Source organism: Taeniopygia guttata, chromosome 4, assembly GCF_048771995.1.
Source record: "Taeniopygia guttata chromosome 4, bTaeGut7.mat, whole genome shotgun sequence".
Lineage (NCBI taxonomy): Eukaryota > Metazoa > Chordata > Aves > Passeriformes > Estrildidae > Taeniopygia > Taeniopygia guttata.
The window spans coordinates 34,362,328-34,389,971 of NC_133028.1; the positions used below are offsets into that span (position 1 = coordinate 34,362,328).

The 27,644-nt window shown below is 35.4% G+C and overlaps 1 long non-coding RNA gene across 3 annotated transcripts in view; it reads right to left on the reverse strand.

Moving 5' to 3' along the window:
• The window catches only part of LOC115494974 (uncharacterized), a 128,759-nt gene that overhangs the window by 88,239 nt on the left and 12,876 nt on the right, over positions 1 to 27,644 (reverse strand). For all 3 annotated transcript variants that reach the window (XR_012055613.1, XR_012055614.1, XR_003960022.4), the window contains exons 2-3: positions 22,841 to 22,905; positions 17,396 to 17,473 (exon numbers count right to left, since the gene is read on the reverse strand). This is a non-coding gene — a long non-coding RNA (uncharacterized lncRNA). The remainder of the gene's footprint in view (positions 1 to 17,395; positions 17,474 to 22,840; positions 22,906 to 27,644) is intronic.

Sequence of the window (27,644 nt, forward strand, 5' to 3'; positions counted from 1 at the left end):
AGTAAAAGGGACCTTGATCCCAAAGGTGGCCTAAAATATCACTGTAAACAATTACAGTGCCAAGAGCAAATGCGTTTTTTCCCCATACTTTTTTCAGTGTTGGGCATCCATTACTCACTATGTGTCCGAGGGTCTCTGGATGGAATTACCAAACATAAAGCAAGATGATTCCCTAGAGAAGAAATTGAAACTTATTGTATCAATCTACTTTTGGTAATTTTGTTTACTGTTTAGGTGAAATTGAAGGAATGGGGGAAAAAAGGCACAAATCTGTTCTACAAAGCTTGATGAAAGAATTGCAAATCTCGCATGACCACATTGTAAATCTCATTGTACAAATCTCTGTTTTCTTCAGTCCGAGGATTTGAGGAACAATTTGCAGAAAGTACTTTAATGACCTGAGAGAAGGACTTTATGGGTGCATTTTATATTGGTCATATGTTTCATTAGATTTCTTGTGAGTTTGAGTTTTTGAGTTTAGGAGATCCTTAAGAGTTTTGTAATATTTCCATGAAGAAAGAGTAAGTTATCTGATTTCTGCTCCTCCCCAGTTCAAGATATATAAGCTGTACACACCATTTCACATTTAAATGTTCAAAGATATTTCTTTACAGATATTTCAGTTTAAGACAGAAAACAGGTGTGTCTGCACCAGTTCTGTCTTCCAGACAATCTTAAAGGATAAATCTATGATCACTAAATTACAATTATAAGATTAAAGTTACCTCTGTCTCTTGCTTTAGTTGCATTTATCCAGTTCTTAGAAACAATTTCTTAAAATATTTTGAAGATTTGCAGTGCAGACTTAAAAACTTTGCCCTCATTGTTATAACTGGCAGAAAAATTAGAGTTAATATTTTTCTTCTTATAACTGCTTTAACTACCTAACTCCTGTTATGCTTTCTAATATCAAGTATTCAAAAAATCCTATTATTTCATGAAAGTTAAAAACTATTTTCATCCAGAATTAAAACAAAAGAGTGACAGTTCTGTCACCATTCACCTGGCTCACCTTTCAACTGAACCTGAATCCCACCTAAGCAATTGAGCGGGGAAGGGCAACTTAAGATCTGGCTGAGATTATCTGTCTCCCATTTCTTGGAAGCAGGCTTCAGAATATGATCAGTAATGTCAGCAAATGCCTTTTAATATATCTCTCAGAGATGACATGCCTCTAACCTAATTGCCTAACAGAGATCAGCAGGACTGGCAGGTTCAGAAGCACTCTGATCTCAGGAATCAAGACAAGAAGCACCCTAGCACACTGGTAGCAGAGTTGAAATGTACAGGGAGATGGTACTTTGAGGACATCACAAGTTACGTGTGCATGTATCCAGCAGTCAAGGGGGTTCAGCAGTCACCTCAGGTGGGGGAGACTGAGTGCAGCATCGTATGTCAGGAATTAAATATGTTGAGGTATAGACAAATTAAGAACAGGATTAGTCGACATTGTTAATAGCAAGGCTGTGGCAAGACAGTTTTAAGTCTATTCAATTATTAATACAAGGCAGAAATGTTTCAGCAAGAGAGTGAGAAACCACCCAGCAATTTGGTGGTTTCAAAATGCAAGCCTCATTTTTCATCACACAGGACACAAATTTAAATCTGTATCTCCTATACCAGGACATTAATGCAAATATTTATTCCAAAAGCTATTTCTCTGTTTGTAAGTAGGTGTAGATACTGAATAACAGAAGGAATTTTATAATACAAAGGGATTCATTTAGTCATCATTGAGACCTCTCCTTTGCATTTCACTGGTGCTGAGCAGACTATTGAGGCTCCCATTCTGAATCTAATTCAATTCCCCATGCACTTTATGCACAATGGGTGGCTGCACTTGCATCATGTGTAGGTGCCCATTTTAGGACCTCCTACCTTTAATAATCTGTAATCAGGTGAAACTGGCAAACTTTGCAGCTTGAGAGACTTCCATCCAATTTGCCTACAAGCAAATCACTTTTTTTCTCCTGCAAAACTGAAATTTCCTCTAGAAACATTGATGAGTGTTTCCCAACCAGTTCCCCTCTAGAGGGCAAAAGCATCTTTGCTTATATGCAGTGTATTATGTGGAGCAGTCTGTGTTCAGTCATGCCCACAGCAAATGTAGATGAAGACAGGCACACATATCCATAGTCAAACATATGCACATTGAAAAGTGCCAGTTTAGTTACAGACAGCAAGGTCCATTAACTCATACAGCATATGAAGCACAGAGCTTTATCTGTCAGACTTTTTGGTCCTAGAGGTGCAAAATAAATGTATTGCAACATAGGTTTCTGCTTTGGGATTTTTTAAAATTTGTTTTAATGTATTTACCAAGCAATAGTTAAATCAACACTGCATTCTGTCCAAGCAGAGAAAGGCACTGCTGTCTCTGGGGAGAGTTTGCATCGATTATGCCAGAGAAGAGGAAGAATATGTATCAGCTAGATCATGTTCCCTCTTCTAAAAGAGCAGATGCAACTCTGGTTTATGCACTGAGCAGAAAATTAGTATGAGGTAATGCTATCATAAATAATTCTTAAAGTATCTCAGTAATATGGAAGTTGAAATTAAAAAAAAAAAAAAAAAAAAAAAAAGAAGGAGAAAGGCCTGTAAATGTAAAAGCATGGAGAAGGATAGCTTTTAAAGTAATTGAGGATTTTTCATTGGATGGTAGCTTTCTACAGTACATTATTTAAAATCTAAGTGTGGAGTACTCTCTAGCTGATATCTGAAGATCAAAGCTGCTATTAGATTTTTTTAAACTGCTGTAAAGGTTATCTGTTATAAAGGAAATTAAAGGAACTAATGGAACAAATAACATAAAATAGTCTTCCATCGAACATAGCAGATCAGTATAACTTGTAAAAGGGTGTTTGTTACAAAAGGCCCCAAATCTTTTAAATGCATTTTTGGTCTAAAAATTGAATTTCAGGTAGCACAGTTGAAAAATCAAACATTGACTTTAATAAGTGCCATTAAAGATTCACCATTGTTATTGTCAGGATTTATTCTCTTTTCTCTCTGGAAACTAAATTTGAACCTGAAATGCAAAGGAAACAAGCTACTGCTCTCTGGACAAGAACTCTTTGATCACAGAGGCAAACACAAAATGGCTTATTAATGATTGCAGCTCAGTGCTCTGCCTGACCTCAGGGCAAGCAGATTTTTTAGAATAAGCCTCAATTACATGATATAGTTTAACCCTTGATGGGAAGGCAATTTTTGGGTCTATAACCTACCGTAATTTGACAGGAGGCCACAGCAGCCATTCAAAGTGTCAGTCAAATATGAGGCTCTGCAGGATTAGCACGCTGTCATCAAAGAGAGTACAGCAGTGCCTGGCTCTGCTGTTGGACTGGAGAACTGTTGGATAGTTCTACCTGTTAGGCTGTAAATTAATGAACCATGCAGATAGTCTGGTTTACCTCCTGAATGAGGTAAAGCATCAAGCCACCTGTGATGAGAATATTCCTGTTTTCATGAAGGCTGCACTGAAATAAAGACATTGGTACCTGATGAGATGCGATTAATTTTATAGATCTGTTCATTCACTCCACGGCTTAGCGGAAATTATTAATTGTAATGGCTCACAAGAAATGATCTAGCAGCTCCAGTTCTTTATCTGATTATGACAAAGTCTAAAGTAAATATTTGTAAACAAACACACATTTATTTGTAAACAGAATTGCTTTATCCTGAATGCCATGTTCACTATCCTTTTTGAGAGAAAATACAACAATCCTGTAATATAAAACATTGAAAGTGATACATGAAAATGATACAAACACAAGGTACTGAAAGCTGGACTGGGACATCACTTGTAGAGAAAAGAAAAAGCATTCTTCTAAATGCTTTGAGTTTTTTCCTTGCACCTTGCTCTTTCTCTTTTCATTTTTCATGAATTTTGGCTACCAACCAAGGTTCAGAAAGGTGACTCTTCTATATATGAAGCCCTGAAGGACAGATATGCAGAACCTGGCCCAAAATTTCATTGTATTTATGAACAGAACAAGAATAAATATTAGACCATGAAACAACTTTATGAGAAAAGAATTAAAAATTACATGTTTCCCAGCTTAACTAACACAAACATTGAGTATCTATTCTTTCCTCTGCAACTGCAATTCATTTTCTTTAACCAGAGCTCAAGACATGTTTCTACAAAGGGTGGCATATATTAAGAACATGTTTATCATATTTTATACATATGCCATTACTCTGAGTTTGATGTGCAACGGTTTCCATAAAACCATTAAGAAGGATTGTATAAAAAAGAAGGAAACATGGTAAAAATGTGGAAATGAACAAGCAAGTAATAAGTGGTGTAGGAATTTGGAAACTTGTGGAATCTCTGTTGAGGTGAGAGACCAGTTGTTTGAGTTGCTTTTATGTGATGACAAAAAAAAGGAGCACAGTGGAGGGGCAGAAGTCTACAGAGCACTAACAGGCTGGATGGGCACAGAGGAATACAAATCAAGCAATTAGCTCCAAAGCAAGATATTGATTACAAAATTAGCCAAGGCACTAAGGGAACACAAGGGAATTATACTTATTAACTATTTATATGCCACTGCTGAGAATAAATAGTAAATAAGAAGACTTGGAATTGCCCATTTGTCAGTACACATTTGTCTCAATCAAAATTAGAGAAACCTGGAGGATTAATGACAGAAATATTAAAATCAGTGGTTATATGCCACTACAAAAATAGTATAGGGAAGACATAAGAGACATTCCTTATCCAAAATCGTCCTTTTTTGAATTTTTAAATCGTTGATAGGTTAGTGCCATTGATTTTGAATCTGTATAGATTATTTCTCTACCTTGTGCTTCTACTTAGATCAATAACTTGCATCATTTACTGACTCAAAAATGTAGTTCTTGTAAACCCAAAAGATTGGCTTCTGCCTGTACATATTAGTGCTTATAGATGAAGTATGAGTAGAAGGGGAGGAAAACACCAAAATGCAGAAATGAGATTTAACACACATCAGGAACCTTATAACACAAAGATAAATATATTTCATTTGCTAAACTCAATGCTACCTGGTTATGACCTCTACAGCGATACATGACGATGATTTGATTGTGTCTATTCTATAAACAGGACTAAATAAATTCATTACTATAAACTACTACATGCATACTATACTATCCTCCCAAATACCTATGTTCATCGGGGACGAGAAAAATTTAAACACGAAAGTGTGAAATTTGTTAAAATACAACACTGAAAATTTGTCTAAGACAAATTTTAAGAAAAAAAATTTAATATTAATAAAAAGTAGCACTGAAATAATAAAGAAGGATGATGTCTGCTTTTAAAAAGTAGCTATTAACTAGAAGATAGAAAAAAGGTAAGCTTTTAGTCAATAGCTAAGCTAATAACAATAAATACACACATGTTAGAAATCATGGAAAATTCACAAGGAATGTGGAAAGGAAAATACTACATTTTGAAAAATCTATCATTATGAGACCGAAAATAAAGGCTTTTCTTCAAGGAAAATATGGATCAAAAAGGATCCTAGGAATGAAATTGCCCAGCAGCTAGATAAAAATGTTATTTATTTCAATGGTAACAGAGAAGAAAATAAAGTTTCCTTAAATACTTATTCTGCATTTGGGAAAGATAGTATTTAAAATGCATGTATATCATATCATCATTATGAAATACATATTACTCAAAAATCAAGAAAATAATTTGCGTTTTGATATGACCAAGAAAACAGTTGTTCATGAATGAACAAAGAATGAAAATAGAAGGGATTTCCTTGTTCAGACAGCTGATTTTGCCAAAGACTCAAGGATGTTATTGAACTGCCAGCTTTACACAAATTTTAAATCAGAAGGAGCATCTTCATTAGGAGTAATCTTCAGTAGAATTCCTCTTGCTTCTGTGGGTTGTGACCGTTGGAACACTATGACCATTTCTTTGTAAGTTTCTACTTCTAAGAGAATGTTAACAAATGGAAAATGTTCAAAGTCATAAAATTAAAAAGAATAGTGCACTCCATATCATACAGAGACAGATGTCAGGACCACAGTATATTTGGTGAGTGTATGTTTCAGTCCCAGTCAGTGGGAAGGAATGTTTATCATAAATGTCCATAACAGCATTCATAGAAATGATTGATAGCACTTCTATGAACTGACTTAGTGGGACATGATAATGACTTTCAGAAGTCTTCACCCTTGTGAAGTTTTAAAAGCCCAGTTTTCCAAGGTTTTCAGGTATAAATTGTCATTAAATAAAGAGAAGATAGATACCCAGTGGCTTTTTTTTAATCATGCTAAGATATATAAAAATACCTGAGTTTAGAATAACATATGTATCAATTTACAGAATAGCTGTATTGATATATAATAACAGTATTAACAGAGAGACTTAAGAAAAGTACTTATTTTGGATGGAGCACTAAGGAAGGTGAGGTCTGGAACTGCATGTAGGTTAACTATTCCAGGCTGTTGAATGCCTTCTGTGTTCTAAATACCAGGATATATCATGTTGGGCAGCAACCATCCTGGTTGGGCCAGGGGTCATGTTGGGCGTATTCTATTTCATAATCAGGTTTTCTCCAGTCAGAAACTATCTATAGACTTCAGTTCCAGGCAATTTCTGCAATGTGAGAAGCACAGAAAACATACTAACAAGTCATCCAGACCATTCAAGTTTGGGGAATGCTCTGATCTAAAATATAGTTTCAAAGCCAAAGAATCCATGGCTAAATTTCTGTTACGTGAACAACTTGGTGGTGGTCGAGCATGGTCACTTAAAGAAGAAAAATCATGTCCAGAATTTCCTGTTTTAGCTACAATTGAAATAATCATTACTAATACAGGCTGAGAAAATGCTCTTGCAATGCTCATTGAATGTAAAGTGAAGCCATGTGAAGTTGGAATTTTGTACTAGTAGGAGGAGCTACAGACACACCTAGGAATACCTGTCTACCTTCATTGATTTGCAGTTCTTGTTAAAGCTTCTTTTGAGTTTACAGACTCCTGTTTTCTAGAATTCTATCTCCTTCAGAGACAACTTCAGATTTTTTTTTTATCAGATCTCAAAATCCTTCCTCAAGAAATTAGGCTCTCCCCAAATTTATCACCTGTTAATTATCTGCAATAAATTGTAGGAAGGTCTAAAAGTTGCACTGTGTTTGTAAAAATACTTCTCTTACCACTTCCACTGAAAAATTCAATAAGGCAAATGGCACATGAGAAAAATAATTCTGAATGCTGTATTGTAATATATCAGAGTATTCACTTCATCATGCCTATCAAGGGAATGAATGGTAAAATCAGAATTAGAATAAAGACAGCAACAGCTCCAGTTTGTACGTTAGGGGAGCAGATGAAACAATGTTCAGCATATAGACACAGCAGCACTCTAAACACTCCAACAGGAACCCCAGAATTCAGGCAATTAATCTGATAAGAGAAACAAAGACCAGTGAGCAAATCCTTGGCAATTAGTACTGTGTTCATATAAATACAATTACTCTATGTGATTGTGACAAGAGAAAAAGGAGTGTATATTTTGTAAACAGACAGCTCAGACAAGATAGTTTATATATTTTTATTCCTAGAATGGAAAGGGAATTGAGTTTTTACATCCCAAGTCATCATATATCAACATATATGGTATTTTCCTTAGAGAGAAAAATAAACAAGCAAATAAACAAAAATAAAGAAAATAAGGAAAGGTTAAAAAGTGTACAGTGGAATTCACTTCTACTCTCTCTGAAACACTGAACTGCTCCTAGCTATTAGGGTGTACAGGTATCAAAGACTCTCCTGCAGTCCTCACATGTATTTGCATAATGTTTAGGTGCAGAACCAATATTGTGTGACTAATTGCACAAAACACATAATGAATTCTAGACACTACTGGCTATAAAAAATAGTCAGGCAAGCAGCTACCTACTTTCTCTACGATTCCATAATGCATCTATCTATGCAGTATCTCAGCTCTTGATCAAAAGAATCTGTAGGGTAAAAAATGTTCTCTTAAAATACTCAGCAAGACAAACTCTCTAAAATTTGCATCTATTTACTGATTATTTGTAAACAAGAAGAAAGCTGAAATTTAACATTTCCCAACACATTATTGAAATAGCTCTAACATTGAGAGTCCTCTTTATCTCCTTAGCAGTCTCAGCATTTTTCAAAGTGTTAATTGTACTGAAAATTCAATGCCTGCATACTATTTTTAGTTGTTTTTTTCCAGGCTTGGTTTCAGGGATGAAGAAATTTTTGTTAATGCATCATCAATGCTAAGGACATGCTTAGTTTGACTTTGTATTAAGAACCGGTTCAGTATTCTGGGATAAGCAATAAATCTTGGATGTAAATTTTGTTCCCTCCTACCAGGTAAATGGTTTCTTGTAAACTAAAGTGCTGCTGCTATGCTTCACTGATGCGCTTGGAATGAGTTTGTGAGAAACAAAGTGTTCTACCAAGTAGAGATAGGAAACAGAGATACAGTTTCTTCAGAAAATCTTTTGCACTTATTACTCATATTACTAAGATGCTGAGCTAAACAGACAGAAAGGGATGCAACTCAATCCCAGACAAAGAGCAGCACATTGCTGTCTGTGTCAAAAAATAACAAGTATAATATAATGCCATCATAAACTCTTGAAAAATAAATCATATACCTTCTGAATTCTACTGCTGCTTTCACACTTCAGTCCTCAGTGCAGAAATTTCTACTTCTGCAGCACAATTTGCAGAAGGCAGTCACTGTATTTCTCAAGGTAATGGTTGTTTATATTACTTCTATACTATACAGTAAATTCATATTGAGTACCTTACAGTCTGATTTCACTGTTTGTATTATTCACCCCCATTGAAAAAAAAAAATAGGATTTGTTCTGAAATCTGGGGAAATAACTCAAGGCTTTTTTTAAGGGGTTTCAGATTCCAGATGAAGACTTTCCAGATGAATTAATTATAAACCAAGACACTTGTGCACAGAATATGTGACTACCCAGCCTCTATGCATGTGGACTTAGCAGAGCCAATACTGATAAGTTTTATCTAGGTTTGCTAGTGGAGAACTTTTGCTAGTGCAATCTTCTACTTTGTGAAATCTTGCAGGAGGCTGTGTGGCCCTGAGACGTTCCACTCAGCAGAAAAGAGGTGTAAGTTGTGTTTCCTTGCAATCAATGTACACCATAGGAAGAGGAGGAGGATGTTTCACGGCAAAGTCTTTTTGAGCATATCCTGCTAGAACAGTAAAACCATGAGAGTTATCCAGTACCTTGAAATGTTTGTGACCAGATTATTCAATGAAAACAGAGCCACACTCACCACTAATTCTCTTTACAGAATGAGTGGAAGTAGTTTAATAAATACTGACAACAATTAGCGGTGTTATCTTTTAGGAGTAGCATCTTTGTCTACTGTTCTGCCTTGAAAGAGACTAGTATATAAATCATTTAAGCCAAAAAAGATATGATTATGTTAAATATATTCTATCAATATGAACTTGGCTAATAAAAGGAAAATCTTGGTCAGGACTTGAATGTGAAAGTAAGCTGGGTACAGGAAAAGTATTACAAAGAATATTAAGCCTTTGATTTAAGTGTCTGAGTGCTTGCCATTAATGCCCTATCAGTCAAACCTGGATTTATTCAGACTGCTCCTGGCAGGGACGTTTTCAGTAATTTGAACAACAAATTAATGGTATCTTTTATTTATATCAAGATACCAACTAGAATTTTCATTCAAATTAATTGTATGCCTGGGAGACTGTTCTGTTGTCTTTAAGCTTGTCTTTTCATACAGTCAGCATATTAAAACCAATCTCTTTTTATCTCTGGAAAGTGGAAAATATTGCTGGTTTAATGGACTGATTGTTTAGAGAATTTTACTTTAAATGAACAAGCAATTCAGATGGAGTTTCTTAAGTATCTCTTAAAAACTTATATTTTCATATTCTCCAGATATTTGCAAGAGTTTCTAAAGAAACAGTATTATTTTGTGAGAATGTGGAAAGAATGAAGAAACAGTAGAAACTTTAGAAAAATGCAGTTTCAAGATTTAAAAAGTCATAGTTTGATGATTACTTTCAGCACAGTGGTCTTTTATCTCTCTGATGTACAACATCATTTTTTTCTGCTTTGTAACTCTAGAGACAGAGAGTTCTTTTATCAGCAGCACACTTTAAGTAGAACATTCTCCTATGCTGAACATTTTAAAGGACTCTTTTCTAGGTTGATGATTTCTGGCTTCCAAAACACCAGGCATTTCTTCTGTTGGGAGGGTTTCATTTTAAGAATTAGAAGAGTTACCCTGTGTAGTTCTCCACAATAAAGCTTATAACAGATGAAAATTCAAGTTATTCAATAAGCTCCTAGGTGTCAAGGTCCAGATGCATGGTAAAGCACTCACAAACAAGAATAGCAGATGCTTATAAGTCAAAACATTTATAATGTGGTTGTGTACAAATGTCCTTTTCTTGTCATTTTTTTCCATAGACAGCTTAGGTAACAATATATTTGTGTCTAGTTTCTGTATACCTGACTGATTTCTGGTAATGCTGTGTCAAAGAGAGAGATGGTGGGATTTTTTTCACTCTGATGAAACTTTTGCAATAATTAGTTCTGGATTAAATACAAAAGATGTCAAACAATAGCAATAATAAATTTCTGCTTAATTTTAAAAAGCAATACTGAATAGTCAATATATAGAATCAGCAAATTTATGGGAAACAGTATTCATTCTGTATTTCTTTTCAATACTTGTTCATTTTTTTGCACCATTATTAATACAGATTACTTACTCTACCTTTTATAAGTGAACATTCCTACTCATACTTCTCACCCATCATGTACCAGTTTGTACCAGTTTTTCCCTCAACAGAGGAAAATAGCTCTACCTCTTCAGGTTGAAAGTAATACTATATCTTAGGTCACCTACGAATCATGTAGCTGCCTGATGAAAATGTTGCTATGTCTTAAAAAATTACCTAATGCTATTCTAGGAAGTATAATGTCATAACAAAGAGCAGGAAAGACAAAGAGGACAGTGTAGTATTTACTGAACTACAGAATTGGACAAGTGGTGCTGCTTCGGATCTTGTTGCTTTTTTCAACCTGTGCTTTTCTCAACTTTTCACTGAAAAATAACTCTCCCCTTATCCTTGCTATACTCTGAGAGTTCCCAGATTATTTTCCTGGGCTTTACAGGATTATGTCTCTGAAAAAAAGACTTCTTCTGGAATCCAAAAGCCGGAAAACAAAATCATTAATTTCTGAAAAGGAGGAAATTTTTTCCTGTACTGATTCCTATGGGGTTTGGATTACATACAAGGTAAATGTCTTGTAGCATACATAGCAAGTTTCTTTTATTGCAGTCAGAGCAAAGAATAAAAAAATAATTCATATTTAGCTCCTCAGAAGGATAAAACTCTTTTGTCAAATTAGATTTCAATATGTTTCAAAGAATCTTGAAAAATTATTTGGTTAAGGTAGTGGATTTATCATGTGTGAACCCAGACTGATGAAGTCAGATTCTTTTACTTCAGAGCCAGTGCAGATATTTTACTTTGCTCTGTGCAATAGCATGAATTTCAGGTTAAACTGGTCAGCTGGAACAGTGACATGGCTTTAAGTGCCACAATATTTTTTCTGGATTGCAGCTTGACAATACCTACTATGACTATAGCTGTCTAGAAGGATTTTAGAATCTACATCCATTTAATTTGTTAGGAAGTGACTGCAACTAATATGAAAAACAGCTAGAAAAACTCTGACCTCCTTTATTTGCTTAATCTTTTGTATCTGATAAAAGGTATAATGAGTACTGCCACCAAAAGTATAATGTAGATTTTCCTTATATACCAAAGGATGTATGAGGCACATAAAAAGTCGCCAGCCAAGATATATTTATATATGTTTGGCTAAACAGGGTTTGAGTTAAACATTTGTTCTGGAAAGATAAGTTAAACATTAGGTGAACTTAAGAAGCATTTCCCTTTACTGTAAAGATATATTTGTCAACACAATGCAGTCAACTGAAATTTTATATAATTTCACAAGAGACAAAACTCTCATTGCCCAGAAAGTCTGAAAGGATTTTCTTACAAGATCAATGGGACTATATAATTGTTGCTGGTAATACTCAATATTTTGCAGAAATCACACCTGAAATATATTATGTTATGACTCAAATTATTTCTGCTTAAGCTTTGGTATGAATTTCATTTCCAAAATGATGAAAAGAAATATAAATAATCAGATTCAATTGGAAAAGTGCAACTCTGTAAGTGTTGGTGAAACACTGGGACAAGGAACCCAGAGGTTGTAGATGCCCCATTCCTGGAAATGTTCAAGGTCAGGCTGGTCCTTGGGGGATTGGATTTGACGACCTTTAAAGGTGCCTTCCATCCCAAGTCATTCTATGATTCTGTGATTCATTTTAGCAGCAGTAGACATTAAACGATAGGATGGGATGGGCTTCACTTTGTCTTCCCATCCATAGGGCTCTGTCACATTCCTTAAACATCACCTTGTTTCTTTCCTACTCTTGGATCTGCCTAATAAATATCTTAATTTCAGAACCTTCCTTCTCTCATTGACTTAAGCAATTCCAGACAAATTCATGACCATATTTTTTCCTGCAAACAGATTCTTTGGTCTTCTATCTCAGTAGATACCAGTCTGAAGTAGCAACATAAATATTTTTATGAACTGCTTGTCTAAGGAAGTGAAAATAATTCATTACATCATTATCAGTGTGGCAGTAATGTCAGAAAAACTGTCTCCTCTCCTCCATAGCACGTCAGTCCAAACTGTTAAATAATAGAGGGCCCAGGGAGAAGGAATGCAGATTAGGGAGAACTACCACACAGAGGAGTTAAGGAGACAATACAGAAGAAAGGGCTGATCAGTTTTTTACTCTGAGCAGCAGGGGAATGTTGAGTGCAACTGGAAAAAAGGGGTTTAATTTTGCTTTATCCTGCAATTGCAATGAATAGAGTGACAAAAATAAGCAATATATTTCTGAAAGAAGCTGCTTCTGAAGCAACTTAATGTTTTAGTAGTTTTCAGTTAAATCAGGCAGAGGAAATTAACAATGGACTTCTGTGTTAATGGTCTGGAAAGTGCTGTGCTTCCTGTGAAAATGAAGTATAAAGGTGATTTGATTTCTATTTCAGTGGTATTTTGGAAAAAGATGACCACAGAAGAACATTAATGCTAATGATGAAGTGGCACAAAGGAGGAATGAAGGAGTTATAGATGCTTCATTAGGAAATCAGATTTTTTTTTTTAAAGAAAAAGCCTAGAGGAGTCGTGCCATGAAAGACTCAGGACAAATCCTTAGAAGTCCTGCATGAACTATCACAAAGACTGAAAAATATGAAAAAGACTCACCATGGCCAACACAAAAGAAACCAAACTAATTCAGAAAAGGACATTTGTATTAAAAAAGACAATGACCTCAGTATTTATTAAAAAAAAAAATCTGAATATTTTGTGATAAAAACCAGACATTAGGAGGGAGTCTGAGACAGAAAGGACTACACTGAACTGTATCCATGGCAAGAGACAAAGAAAGGTGTTTAGAAAGGACAAAGTGTCCAGTGCTGCATGCTCAGGGAGAATATTCAAAAAGCAATATTTGACAATACAAGACTATCAGGATGCAAAGGGGATGGCTTTTGTTTTTAATATCTCACACACCTTTTAAAGTCAGGAGAGTCCTGAGGATGCTGTCACTACTAGGTAAGTCAGCAGCAGGTGGGTGACTAAGGTGAAACTGATGATTTGCAGAGATGAGTTTAGCCCATCTCACTGAATATGCCAAGGGTGTAGAAAAAAATAGTTTTGCAAAAGATAAAGTTTGTAGCAGTGGAAGGAAAAAAATCAAATCCAATTTTTTTTTTAGTTAAAAAGTTACCGAACTTGTTAATGGACAGAAACCATGAAAAATTATGGAAAACCTGATATTGAATTTACAAGCACAGGATAACTGCTTCAGACAGCTCCCATTAAAAAAAAAAAAAAAAAAAAAAAAAAAAAAAATCCAGCCTGGAGATGACTGAGGAGGAGCTGAAAGTGCATGTGCTTTGGCAGAGTCATCAGAGGAAACAGGAGGGATGCTTACTGCTGAATTAAAAGCCCAGAACTGAGATGGAGTGATTTAGAACAGGAAAACTGTACCTGTAGATCCAAAGGATTGAACTGAGTACTTACAACATGGATGTCTTTCGAGTAAAGGGTTTAATGCCAATAAATTTGTTGTGCTGGATCTTTCATTAAGGCTCTGATAAGCAGTAACACATCTGCAAGTATTGTTCTAAGTCTGCATTGGAAATGCTGTTTCTACAGGCAATTTCAATTTTGAGCAGCATGAAAGATATAGTTGATAAAAAAAATTGTTTTCATATTATATATATTGCAGAATACAAAGGTATACATAGGCTACATTTTGGTCTTAGGGAAACAAATCAAAACAAGGGAATGAACAAAAACTTTGAAAAATTTTAGAGAGAATCAGGTGGAGGTCTAGAACTAAAAAATTAAATCCTTGTGATATAACTTATTTACCAGACCAGTTATCTCAACAGTGTTATGCACAGTAGGGAAATTCTCAGAGTAATTCTCCTTAGATGGAAAATTAAATAACCATCAAAACTGATATTATTCTGAGATGAAAGAGCTATTGGCAATGCATGTCAACGGAAAATTATGAAAGATAGAGAAAAATCAATTAATGGTCACTATAAGCTAGATGTAATATTAACAAGGAGAAGAAGGAATTTAGTGAGATAAAGAGTGTGTCAGTTAATGTATTCAGTGACATTTCCATACTAATTAAGGAAAAAAAAGAAGGAAAATATCTGAAAATACCAGAAAAGGTAGGTATCATTTTTGACATGGCTATTTAAGTCTTTTAAAATTCCCATTTTAAATATTCACAGAATAAAAAAAGGAAAAGGTCACTCAGTTCTCATGCCAGTTCAGGCACAGACACTTCCCAGGATTTTCAACATTTCTCTTCCTGTATAGTTCCAAGTGCTTCGGGCAATGAGAATCCTACCACCTCTCTTTTGAAACTGAAGCTTCATACATCTCACTGTCAGAGAACACTTTCTAATATTCTGTTTAAATACTTTTATCTTAATTTCATTCAATTTTTCATAATTATTGCACCATTTACTACTATAAATAATCACTTTCTTTCAATTTGAGCAACCTCAATTAATGCAACTGTCCTTTCCTCTAATTTTGTCCTTTCCTATAATTTGTCAACATCTGTCTTATAAAATGATATCTACAAATGAACTCAATGTTGTAGATATAACATAGTGATATGCCTACACCAACTGCATTTCAAGAGTGGTATGGGAGCTGACTCTAAGACCTCTCATAAATACCCCTTTCCTTTTTCCTAACCTTGCTCAGAAGTGGTCTGTATTAGTGTGTGAGAAGCACGGTACTAAAAATCCACAGTGCTTTGGAGTGGTCTCCAGGTGGAGCACAGCATTGACATGTCCTAGAGGTATGGAGATAAGCAGGTAGGCCAGACTTGAATGAAGCAGAAAGGCAATTCCACATGAGTGAGAATCTGAGACATTCCAGGGCAATGTCTATGTGTGCTGTAACTCTGCTTCCCAGGTAGAAGCTGAACATTTATTGCAGATGAGAAGTAGAGAATAAACCTATTTGTTTTTGCGTTTACATCCAAACTTTTGCTTCTGCATTATCTCTACCTAAAAGTTGCTTTCACATCTTATTTTCTCTCCCCTGTCCAGCAGGGATAGGGAGAGATAGAACAGCTTGGTGAGCATCTGGCATTCAGCCAAGGTCAAGCTACCACACTGCTTTACTAACAGGACATCATTCTTGAAGAGCACCAAAGAGAACTTTCTCATATTTTCCTCCTGATTTTTTTTTCTTTTGAATGAAAAAACAGCCCAACTCTGATTCCTGATTCTTCAAGCCTTTTTGGTTATTCTAGCTCCAGTCAAGAAAATAAGATAAAATATGTAAGTATAATTTTGGAATGTGTTTATCTGAGGAATTAGCCTGTATTTTATTTTTCATTATGAAGAAAGCATATTATCAGTAAAAGAAGAAAAATCTATTACAAATATCTAACAAATTTTAAAATTACTCCCATCTTCCAGACTATAGGCAAGAGATTAAAAGTAAAGAGTTTCTTGAGTGCATGGTGAAGCAGCAGGCATCAGATAGAAACCTTTTATTTATAAAGTGAGAGAAGTATTTCAGGAAATAGATTAAAAATATAAAAGAATAGGCAAGGGAAGAGTTAAAAAAGACAGCAGAAAAAATGTGCAAAGCAAAGCAGAATAATCATCTAGAGGGTCACCAAGGTCACAATAATATATTTTAAAATAGCCTGCAGACAGTGCATAAAAGGCACTTTAGGCATTCAAAACAAACTAAAAGGCATATTTCACAAAAAGAAGTTGAGTTTGAAAGCACAGGCTCTGGAGTTCCTTGTACCACTGTGACTTTCTATTATCCAATGTTCAACTTTTTCTCAGCTGTCATACCCATAATAATCTGCTGCCCAAAGCCTGGAGGATGTGAGTAAAAGCAAAACACTCTCACTCCAGTTCACCAGACAGCATCACATTCCTACTATGTTTTAACCCAGAGCATCTTCACAGTGAACCTGATTAGAGTTCAAATTACTTAATGCCATTACTTGACCTGCGCTGGCATGGATCACTAAGTGATTTCTCATTGCCTTATTCTCAAAAAAACTATTTGGCTGGCTTTTTGGAGTTGACATACTTGGTGTTTTCCCTTGACTTTATATTTTTAACAGACTTTTCTGTAACAACAAAAGTTACCCCAGTATTTGCAGACCTATCTTACTCACAGCTAAAAGGAATGAGACCAGAAAGAGCTGGCTAAAATATCACAAGGCAAGAAAGTTAAAAAAGAAGTAAAAAAAAAAAAAATCTAACTAGTATGAACAGTAAACAAACCCAAAGAAATAATGTTGTGGAGGGATAACCAAGCAGTTGAAACTTTATACAAACTTTATTTGGGAAAAAACTATTCTGTTGAAAAATACATATAAACCTTTGCCCCAAATAAGGGACAAGAAAATTAATTTTAAAAAATGTAAAATCATGGGAAAAATTCCCAGGCAGTTTCCTTGGAAACAAAATTAAATCAGCAAATTCAGATTATATTAATATTAATATGAAAAAATAATTTACATATTGGTTTCATTGAAAAGCATTTTTAAAAAGGTATAATTTAACTAAACAATAGAAACACATTACCATAACGCTTGATAAAACATGAAAGTATTATATATGTCAATTAATGCAACAAGTCACCAGATCATTTTAATTTTGATTGTGTATTTCTGCGGAATAGAGACCTTTATGATTAAAGAGGACTCCTTATTTACTTACACTTCATTGCATGGTTAGGTGTTTTGCTGGAGCAGGTCTTAATTTCTCAGTTATTATCTTCACCTTCAGCTACTCATCCTTAAGGAAAAAAACAGTGCATGTGTGAAAAAGTGAGTCCCTGGTGAGAACATCTGGTCCACAGAGGGGATACAATAACTTGCCTATTGTAAGAGAATACCTGAATCCACCCCAAAAATAGTGAGTCATAGTTATCTGCTGACTAGATACCAGATTTTATAAAGATTCTTGGCCCAGACACTCAGATGTGGTTGGAGGCTAAATGTCAATAACTTGCAAATATGTAAACAGTGAAATCATTTAAATATTTATGTGAGCAGCTAAGAAGTCAAGCAAACAATTTAATCACAGCTTGGTGGTCTGATAAGGAGATAACCATGCATTAAATACCTGTTTCACACCTTAATCAATAGAGTATAATTTCTTACTCAGAAGTTGCATTATCTATTTTGGAACTGCTATCATACAACTTAAGTTTAAGGTTTGAAGTACTCAATAGTTATGTTGAGTTATGGACTTGTGCAGGGCACATATGTGTCAAAGATAACAACATATATATTTTGTTTATCTTTCATTATTTTCTGCTTAGAGCAATATATACAATTTTTTTCTCATGCATTTCTCAAAGAAGGTCTGGTTACTTAAAATGTCTACTGAAATAATGCATTGACAGGTTCTCAGGTCTATTTGCTCTTTACAATACTTTGTTTAACTACTTTATTTTGATTTCCCTGACAGCAAAACACTATTTTGGCTCTGAAAAATGCAGTGAAACCTGTACAGGCTCCTTTTATTTTTGTTGACTTACACTGTGCTATCTATAAATATTTTAAAAGATGAAGTAGATGGATTACAGCCCACCCACTCATTTTTTCTTTTTCTCAGACACGTACACATTTAAAATTGCACGAATGTCTGTTGAGTGGGGCTTGAGAGTCTCCCTGGATCTCTATTTCCTATTCAGAAGGAACAGGGAAAAATCAGAAGTGAGCCTATCTGTGTAACCATGACAACAAGTACTTATGTATAATGCTTATCTATGTAGTATAGTTTCTGATTCCTTCAAGAGTTCATGCAGCCATAGGCTGAATTCTTTGGTAAGCTGCCTGAGCTGTGTCAAATGGTTCAGAGGAATCAAGTTAGAATTGCTTGGCATTGTAAACACTGTTTGCACTGAAGAATTAATGAGAAAATGGGCCAAATGGTGGAACAGAGACAGTGCTGGGTGTGGAATGTGAAAGAAAGAAAATCATAAGAAGTGTCAGTAATTTTCTAGTGATTAATATTTGGTGGATTGATGTGGAGTTGTTAAGAGAGATCTTCTGTTGCAATTGCACATCAAATTAGTGCCTAGAAGATAATAGATATGGATTTTTGGAGAATTGGGATTTTGTAGAGATAGTAGACAGTGAGAGGCATTATGCCAGCTGAGTGTAAAAGGCTAGTTGATCAGTAATTAAAAGAAACATATTGAGCCGAGGTTACAATAAATTATTTCGGGAATTAAGAATTCTCAGTTTTGCAACTGTCATTTTTTTTTTCAAATGAATTTTTTATTGTTTTGTGTAAAACAAGGATAAATTCTTGTAAGATTTTTAAGTAATACATAAAATTACCAGTGTTTGCAACCTCAGAGGTTATTCTGCCTTTAATATTGCTAAAATTTATTGTTATTACTGAGAAAATATTATGCGCCTTTTACATATAGATATTTATTCTCAGGTAAACATTTATGTTATTTTATAAACTATCATGTTCCAAATATCTTCATAGCTCCCTGTCTGGTACTTGAGGAGATGGTCTCCAAAACTATGCCTGCTTCGAATTTCAGGTGCTGGGATTTTTCAGCAGTTTCAGAAGTCTGTGCTCATACTTTCAGACTTTCTGAAGTCTGCCTTGACAATTTCATACAAATGTCAAAGAATACAATACAATAAAAAAAATAGACCTTTCAGAATAAGCTTGTTGCTTTTTTATTCTTCTTTTCCCTTTCTTTTCCTCATCGAAAAAGTTTAGCCCAATTAACTTTTGCCTCCTGGAGTATTTCTCTTGGTAAGAGACATGGCCAGAAGCGTTTTGCCCTGCAGATTTTAAGCAGAATAAATAGGTCAAAAATCAGGCTAATAATTACAGAGCTAATTGTAACATTAATAGAATAAATTGTGCTACCACAACCTGATAGCTGAGTAATTCTCACAGCTAGAGAATGAGAAAAAAGACTCAGAAAGACAGAAAAAATAAATATGCAATATTTAAAGGTTAAAAGAAAGAACAAAATATAAAACCTTTGCATTCCTCCCTTTGTTCCATAGGGGCAGAATTAATATCTCCAAAGTTAAAATTAAGTAATTACTCTAGAACTATTTTTTAATACTTTTGATTGGACGAAATATATTCTCTTGCTTTAATACATAAAGTATTTAATACATTTCAAATGACTTTTCATACAAAGATCACACAAAACTCTAATTTAAGAAAAAAAATTATGTCTTCAGGGCAAAAAAGTCTGCTAGGCCACCAAAAAGGCTTCTGAAAGGGCAAAGAGACACTGTAACACCTGAAGCAGATATATTTTGTTTTCTTTTCAGAAAAATGCAGTAATTAAGGGAGAAAAATCTATTCATTTATACATTATGTTAATTTTAACTCGGATAATATGTCAGTCACCAGGTCAAGCAATTTCTGTGCTTGAGCAAGAGGGTGAATAATATTTTTCTTGGCTCTCTAGAGAGTCATAGCTTAATTTCCAATGTGGTTATAAGGAAAGATGACTAGATGGCAAAAAAATCAATCAGTAGAATTGTTTTCTACCTTTTTTATTCTTCTCTACCTGAAGATACTTCATTCAGAGCTCTGAATGATAGTCATCATGGCAAGTGTGACCTCATTTCATTCATGAAGCTTTGGTACAGTCAAATCCCACCCTGTCCAGTCAAACATACTTATTCAAGTAATTACATTGTGACATCCTCCTACTTTTCTTAGAAAGTTACTGAAGATGCTGAACCTGCCTGTAGGAAGCAGCTGAAACTTTTCTAAGTGCTATTGTTGTTTGCAAAGAAATGAATGCCGCCAAAAATATAAAAAGTAGGATTCAGACTGACTTATTTTTATCATGTTGACTGAGATCATCTCAGGTCCAGTAGAAAGGGATAGATCAGAACCCTGTTTTAAAATGTTAGCTTAGTGAGCAGAGAATGAGAAAACTGTCAATTCTACCCATCTAAACTTTTGAGGCCAAACCAAATGAAATCACTCATGGACAATTTCATGGAGGAAGTTAGTTTACTCTTTGCAAAGGCTGCCCTATATTGGTGATCTTTAGGATGTACAGAGCAAAATAATGCATTTTACCTTTGTTAAAGGATTCCCTCCATCTTGATCCCCTTTTCTGTGACTTTACTCTGTACATATTTCCCTTCTTCTGCCATTTTTTACTCTTATCTTCAAAATTATTCCTGCATACGAGCAGGTAAACTGTCTACCTCTGTAATGCCTGAGAAGGATAAGTTGAAGAAGGGCTAACCAGACCAGCCAAAAAAAGCCCTAGACAAAATAAGTGTGCCAGGTCCTAGGGGAATAGATGTGAGACGCAACTTGTCCGTTCTAAATATCTATCTGTGACTGACAAACCGTCTTAAAATCTGATATTTAGAGTTAATTTTTCCTAAATTATACTACCTGTACTTCTCTTTCTGGCTGTCTATTTTGTCAAAATTAGAAAAGTAACTGTTGTGCTCATCAAACAGGCTTGAATTATCATTGCTTTGCATAATTCCTGTATTTCCTTTTGTTCTCTTCTTTTTTTAATGTGTGCTGCACATTACTTTTCGCAGTTTTGGGTTTGGGCTTCTTTTGCTTATGTTTTCCTTAAAAGTAAGTAAAGAAGCCCCAAACTAAAATCTTGAACTATGTTTAACTGCTTAATATTACATAGTGAAAAAGTTGTGTTAATACTTTTGAGCTTTCTGGATTAATTTAATTTTCCTGAATTAAGAAAGTGTCATCTTGCCAACCTTGACAAGTTCAAGACTTACAAAACATCCTCAGGAACCAATACTTCACTTTTGGTTTGATTAAAAATTATTTTCATATTCCAACCGCCAGTTATATTAAGGCAAGGTTTGGCATTTTGAATTGTAATCAAATGAGGCCAAAGGTAATTCAACACAGATAGCTCACCATGTTCAATTGAACTGTGTATTTGGTTGTAGTAAAAATGCTGAAATGTGTAAGGGGTCCTGTTTATGCATTTTATTATAAAACATGAGTTTGCTCACCAGTAGCTAGTTTTTATCTTCTTTAGCCACCAGCCTTAATGTCTCACTCTGCTAGATTCTTACTTTAGGAACATGGGATGAATTATGTATTCTTGGCTGCATAACCTAAGAGTGAGCTAAAAATCCTCTCAATATCTACCTTTTGATTACTCTGCTATTTTCTTGGCTTCTGACCAGCTTTTCCCATTCCATGTTGATCCTTTGAAACAAAAAAAAAAATATTAAATGTGTACTGTTATTGCTGCATTGAATTCTGTGGTTGGTTTTGGCCTGTGGACTTTATGCACTCTAAGCTTCGGTCATATCAAATCTGATTTTTTCGAACTCCATTGCAGGCAAACTCGTGTTTCTGATGATTTGGGTGGAAAGTAACGGCTGAGTATTTGAACATGAGCTGCAGTTAGCATGGAGGGTACTGTGGTGAGTCGAACTCCTGATATTATATAAAAGAGCAAACTCACACTCAGTAAACTCTGAGAAATCCCTAAAATCTATCAGTGCTTTCTTTTTCCTAGTAAGGCACTCAGCATCACAATTCTCCATTTTGGCAGGACTGCCTGGTAAGGCTTGGCTAGAGCAGCCCCAGGTACTGCTCACACCCCAGCCCAGGAGGATCCTCCTGCCAGGCAGAGACTCTGCACCCTGGCAGGGCTCAGAAAGCACCTACAGACCTTCTTGCAAAAAAAGAACGTTTTCCCTGTTATACAGCAGCAGCCACAGCTTAATGACTCTGAATAGATCTGACTGAGGATTTTGCAGTCTTGGAGAATGCTCTAATTACTGAAGTGTGCTGGGCATGGATATTTTCCTATCATTATCCTAAAAGTGTGCCAGGACATTTTTTTCCATTTATACACATAGTAAGTCCATTTATACACATAGTAAGTGGAAAACAAAACTATTTCTCATAAAGAAGAGAAAACATATGACTAAACTCCATTTTATCACTAGGGTAAAAAGTCCATAAGTTTGTATAGGATGTTTTACCTAAAAATAGCATCTGAGAGGAAAAAGAGGCCATATTGAAGCTCAAGAAACTTATAACTTTTTAGGGTGGGACAGGATATCTGATTTATAGTAACATAACAGAAATTATGGGGAAACAAATTAACAATTTGAAATTAAAATCAAAAGTCTCCAAACTTACATTACGTTTGTGAAAGCAAGCTGAGTTTTGTTTAAGACCTGAAGGCTTTCACCGGGGTATTTCACCTAAGAGGGAAATAAAACATGAAAACTTAGCAGTAAAAATAAGAGCTAGAAAAGATGTGCCTACAGAAGAAGAACTGAAATAATAAAGAAAAGCTGAAAGACCTTTCTCAGGAATGAAGGAAATAAATCAAAAATAATTAAGACCCTTGCTTGGGGCTAGATAGTATAAATCAAAAAAGCCTTAAGTTGTAAAGAAAATTTAATTTAATTTAAAAAATCTTTCCTTGTGCCAAAGATTTATCATTTTCAATGCCCAGTGGGGCCAGAACAGGTTTTTTTTTTCCCTTAACCCTAAAGAGATGCGCTTCTGGTTTTGTTTATCAACAAAAACAGAAGTTGAGGTGACTTTTATGTTACTAAGCCTTCTGAATTTTTTAAATCTCATTTTTCTTTCATCTTTAAGAAAACAAAAAAGTATTTTAATATCACAATATCTTGCATTTGATTGGTTACTGTTAGAAATAATTAGCCCTTAAAAAGTGAAATTTGAAGTTTCTTTTTCCAAGATACTTTTAGTTCTCCATCATGACTATCACCTCACTTTTCATCACTCCATTTAAACGATTTTACACATCTGAGTCTAGCAATCAGGCAGCACTACCAGCTTATAAGTACAATTCGAGTATGTATGTAATTGTTACATACTCAGTGGTTAATGTTGCAAATCAGACTAATTTGAGACCAAAACTCTCATTATTATCCTTCAAGGAAATCTCATTTGAGTGCATAAGGCAGAATTTCAGTCAAATCAATGGTGCTGCTATGACGAGGAATGTGGTTGGGAAACGTAACCTGAAAAACACCCAAGACCATGAACAGAAATGTGATTAATGAAATCTGTAATGTCCTGATATTTGAGCTTCAAATGGTAATCTCTAGCTAACGAGTCACTAATGAAAAAGTATGCCAAGGTGCAAAAAAGGAACAAGAACAGAATAGTGTAAGTAAGGCAGCAATAGCATGGGAGGGGGCAGAATTAAGGTTTTCCTGCTTTTATTTCTGTAAGCAAAGCCATCACTGCAAGAAAACTGTGAAAGAAATCTGCAAATAACAGCTATGGAATATGAAGGAGAAGATAGAGCTGTAGTACAAAGGAGAAGGCAGGCAGAGAGGGAAAGGGGAACCATCAGGTGCATACGTCTGAGATGAAATGGGTATGATTATCCAAGGCATGATCAGCCCTCTGAGAAAGGTAGAAAAGCCAGTGAGAAAGAACTTGATTGTTCTTTATGATTAAGTACTTGAATTATAAGACTGTTCTGTGGGAGAAAACAATGAACAATTCAGTGTGTCTGGCTCAGAATAACTTCTGTGATCCCTGGACACTAAGTCATATCACCCCCATTGTCAGGCAACTCCAGTGGCTGCTCATTAATTTCAGAACCCAGTGCAAAAGGAACTTCTTGATTATAAAACTCTCTGTGAGCTTGTTTCAGTCTCTCTCTACTTCCTCTGCACATCTAGCACTGGCTTACTCTTTTTCCCTCCAGACAACACTGCTGTGTGATTAAAAGCTCTTGTTTCTACTGTGCCACAACATCACTTACTTTCCTGGTTTGCCAGTAGCCGTATGAACACAGATTATTAATAGAGTTTGTGCTGTCAGAGCAGGAAAACAAACCACCACTGAGAAACCGTAATGTGCTGGATTTTGAGCAAAGAACAATTCATGCCTGAAGATGCATTTTCAGTCCTGCAGCTGGATATGCAATATTTAACAAATGTAGAAGTCTGTGATGTAGCTGCTATGGTGCATGATGTCAAGTGATATTGCAATTCTTTTCTTGTCTCTAACCAGTGAAAACAATCTGATAGATTAGGTACTAATACCTGTAAATTAGCTTGGGTTAACTTAGTGACCAAAAAACAGGAATATCTAAAGTAGGCCTTCATAAACACCTGAGGAGGAGCCATACTTTAATTTGTGACTGTCAAATTCCTGTTAATTCCATTGCATATCTGTTGCTTGTTACAAATCTTATTAGCTGTCACACCTTGGTAAGCGCCTTGTTAAGGCTCTCTGGTGTCCATATTTAAGCTCTTAGTTTGACTTTTGATACTGCTTTTGGGCCAATATGTGGATTGATTTTGAGGATTAATTTGGTTTTGTGGTTGTTAGTAAAAAATATGATAAAGATGCAAACAGAAACAGAGAATTCCAGAAATAAGGATTTGCTTTCCAAATACAAATGCCATTAAAGGCAGACAACCCCATTACACATTCTTCTTAGAGCCACTAGCAGCCCTGATTTAGAAAGATTCCAAAGGAATGAAAAATAATTCTTGAGATTAGCTTTTTTATATCACATGTCATGAGGAGGCAGGTGTCAGCACCTGCCCAAGGTATATTTCATTGAATGTAGTCCTTCTCTAAAGAAAACAGAAGAACAGAATTTGGACGTACTGTTCTACTTTAAAAATCCTTTACTGCAGCTTCTCTATGTCATTCTTTGGTTATGAGTCCTGACAACATCCATACACAACTATTCCAGGCTTCTGCCCAGTCCAGAACTCTTGGAGCCATAGAGAATCTGGACTTGGAACAATCAATCAAAATACACTTCTACACTCTATGACTGTACAAAGTTTGTTTTCCTACTTCCACACAAGCACAAGAGTGTGGTTTTTACAGTGTCTCTGATGCATAAAGTAAAATTATTTTACTTCAGTTGAAAGTCTGCCTAAGATCATCAGAGTTGTGATCCAAAATAAAGAGTTGATCCAAAATAACTTTTTTCCACTCTCTAACACTGCTACAGAGAAATGCACCTAGGATCTCAGATAAATGTGATACCTGGAGAGGTAATGTCCCAGCCAGAACTTTCCATGTGACAGAAGGAAATGACTGAATCAGATCTTAATTCTCCACCCACACAAATGAACCCTTGCTGCTGGTTTAAATGCTAAGCTCACATGAAGAAATAGCTGTTGGCATATCATGGAGAGCTGTCCCTTTGAGAGGTGCTTAAAAACCAGCCAGACCAAGCTGCTATATTGGCACTGACTCATGTAAAGAATGACTTGGAAGGTAGGTGCTGGATGAAGCAAACACCTGCCACCTAACTTGGTCCATATAAGGTTCCTAACCAAACCTGATATGGAAGACTTGGGATATAATTTCCTGTGGTGTGTCATTAAGGCAGCCCTTCAACGCAATGTTCCCTTTGAGTAGAGCTACCATTTTCTGCCAGACAGGTTATTGACAAGGAATGAAGTTATATTTAGAGGTGAGGCAAAATATGTAAGGAAGTAATCTGAAAGACCCTACTGAAATCACAGGGTTGGGAGACATTTTCCCTGAAAAATATAGATGTGTCCTAACAAAATCTGTTGACAGAAGCAAGTAGAGAGTTATTATGAACAGAGGATAGACTGTACAGAAAGAACGTAAGCGTCACCTTAAAGCTGAAATAAAAATGGGGTGAAAGGTACAGAATTTGAGAATAGACTAGTACAGAAAGAGTCAGAATGCAAAGCCTCACATTGGGAGAATAAAATAATGTTGATTTCTGCAATGAGCTGGAGATAATGGACTGTGATGACTGAATAAAATAAATTGGTCCTTGTTTTGATCTCATTATGTGTATAATTCATCAATGCAGTGCCTGTGAAAAGTGAAAGTTTAAAATTCAGCCATCAAGCTGTTTTCAAGTAAGCTTAGGAAATCTTCAGCCTATTGTGCAGAAAGCCAGTAAGAGTTCAGTGAACACTGTGCAGAGCCATTACCACAAAAGAAGGATTCGGATTGGAACTGGTACAGACACATAAGAATGATTAAGGGACTGTATGGCCTGTCTTACTAAGGCACACTGGGAGACTGGGTTCGTCCAGAAGCCCAAAATGTACAACAAAAGGGGGAAGACTGATTTGTCTTTGTGCATCAAGAAGAGAATGTCAAGCACTAACATTAAAGACAAGGACAATGCTGAAACAAGGACAAATGGAGATAAAAATCCTGTGCATACATATATCATAACTCAGAAGAAAGTTTTTAACCTACAAAGCAACTGGGGGATCAAAGAGAAAGACATCAAAAGAAAGTGCCTGGCATGTTTTCAGAAGGATTCTCCTGTCCCTAATACAGAATCACATAATTGATGACGCTGGTATTTCGCACCATTCCAGCCTTCACGCTAAACCAAATGGGACAGTTTCTGATATCTTTGCTTGTGTTTGAAAATTGATCAGTCTTGTTTCTGTTATAAATTTTGCTGCACCGTTCCCTGTCTGACCTGAAGAAGCCCCCAAATACTCTTGTTCGATATGTTTGTGTCACAAGACCTGGGCAGAAAGAGGACTGGAACTTACTCACAGGATTACGGTATATTCCATACAACCACTTCAAGGAAATCATAGGTGAAAGCAAGGAACTATCATAAGTGAACTAAAGTGAATGAACAAATGGGGTTGATCCTATAAGACACTTAATAGAGACAGATAGGTAAGTTCAAGCCAACACTGAAGACAGACTTTAAAAGGAAGAAATCAGAAGGTATTCAGTGCACCTGTGAATAGAGAACTGTCAGAGACACAATAAAATGTTAGAGTATATCAAATGACTGGCATCTGATGCTAAAGGCAAAAGTTTTAGCCATTTGTTGATTTTGCCTCTACCCAGAAAAAGCTCAGACATATCCAACGTGCAATTTATGTACTGAGCTATGTATATATCGATTTATATATACAAACACACACAATCTATGCTATTTACTTATAACTAAAGGAAGAGAAAAATATAA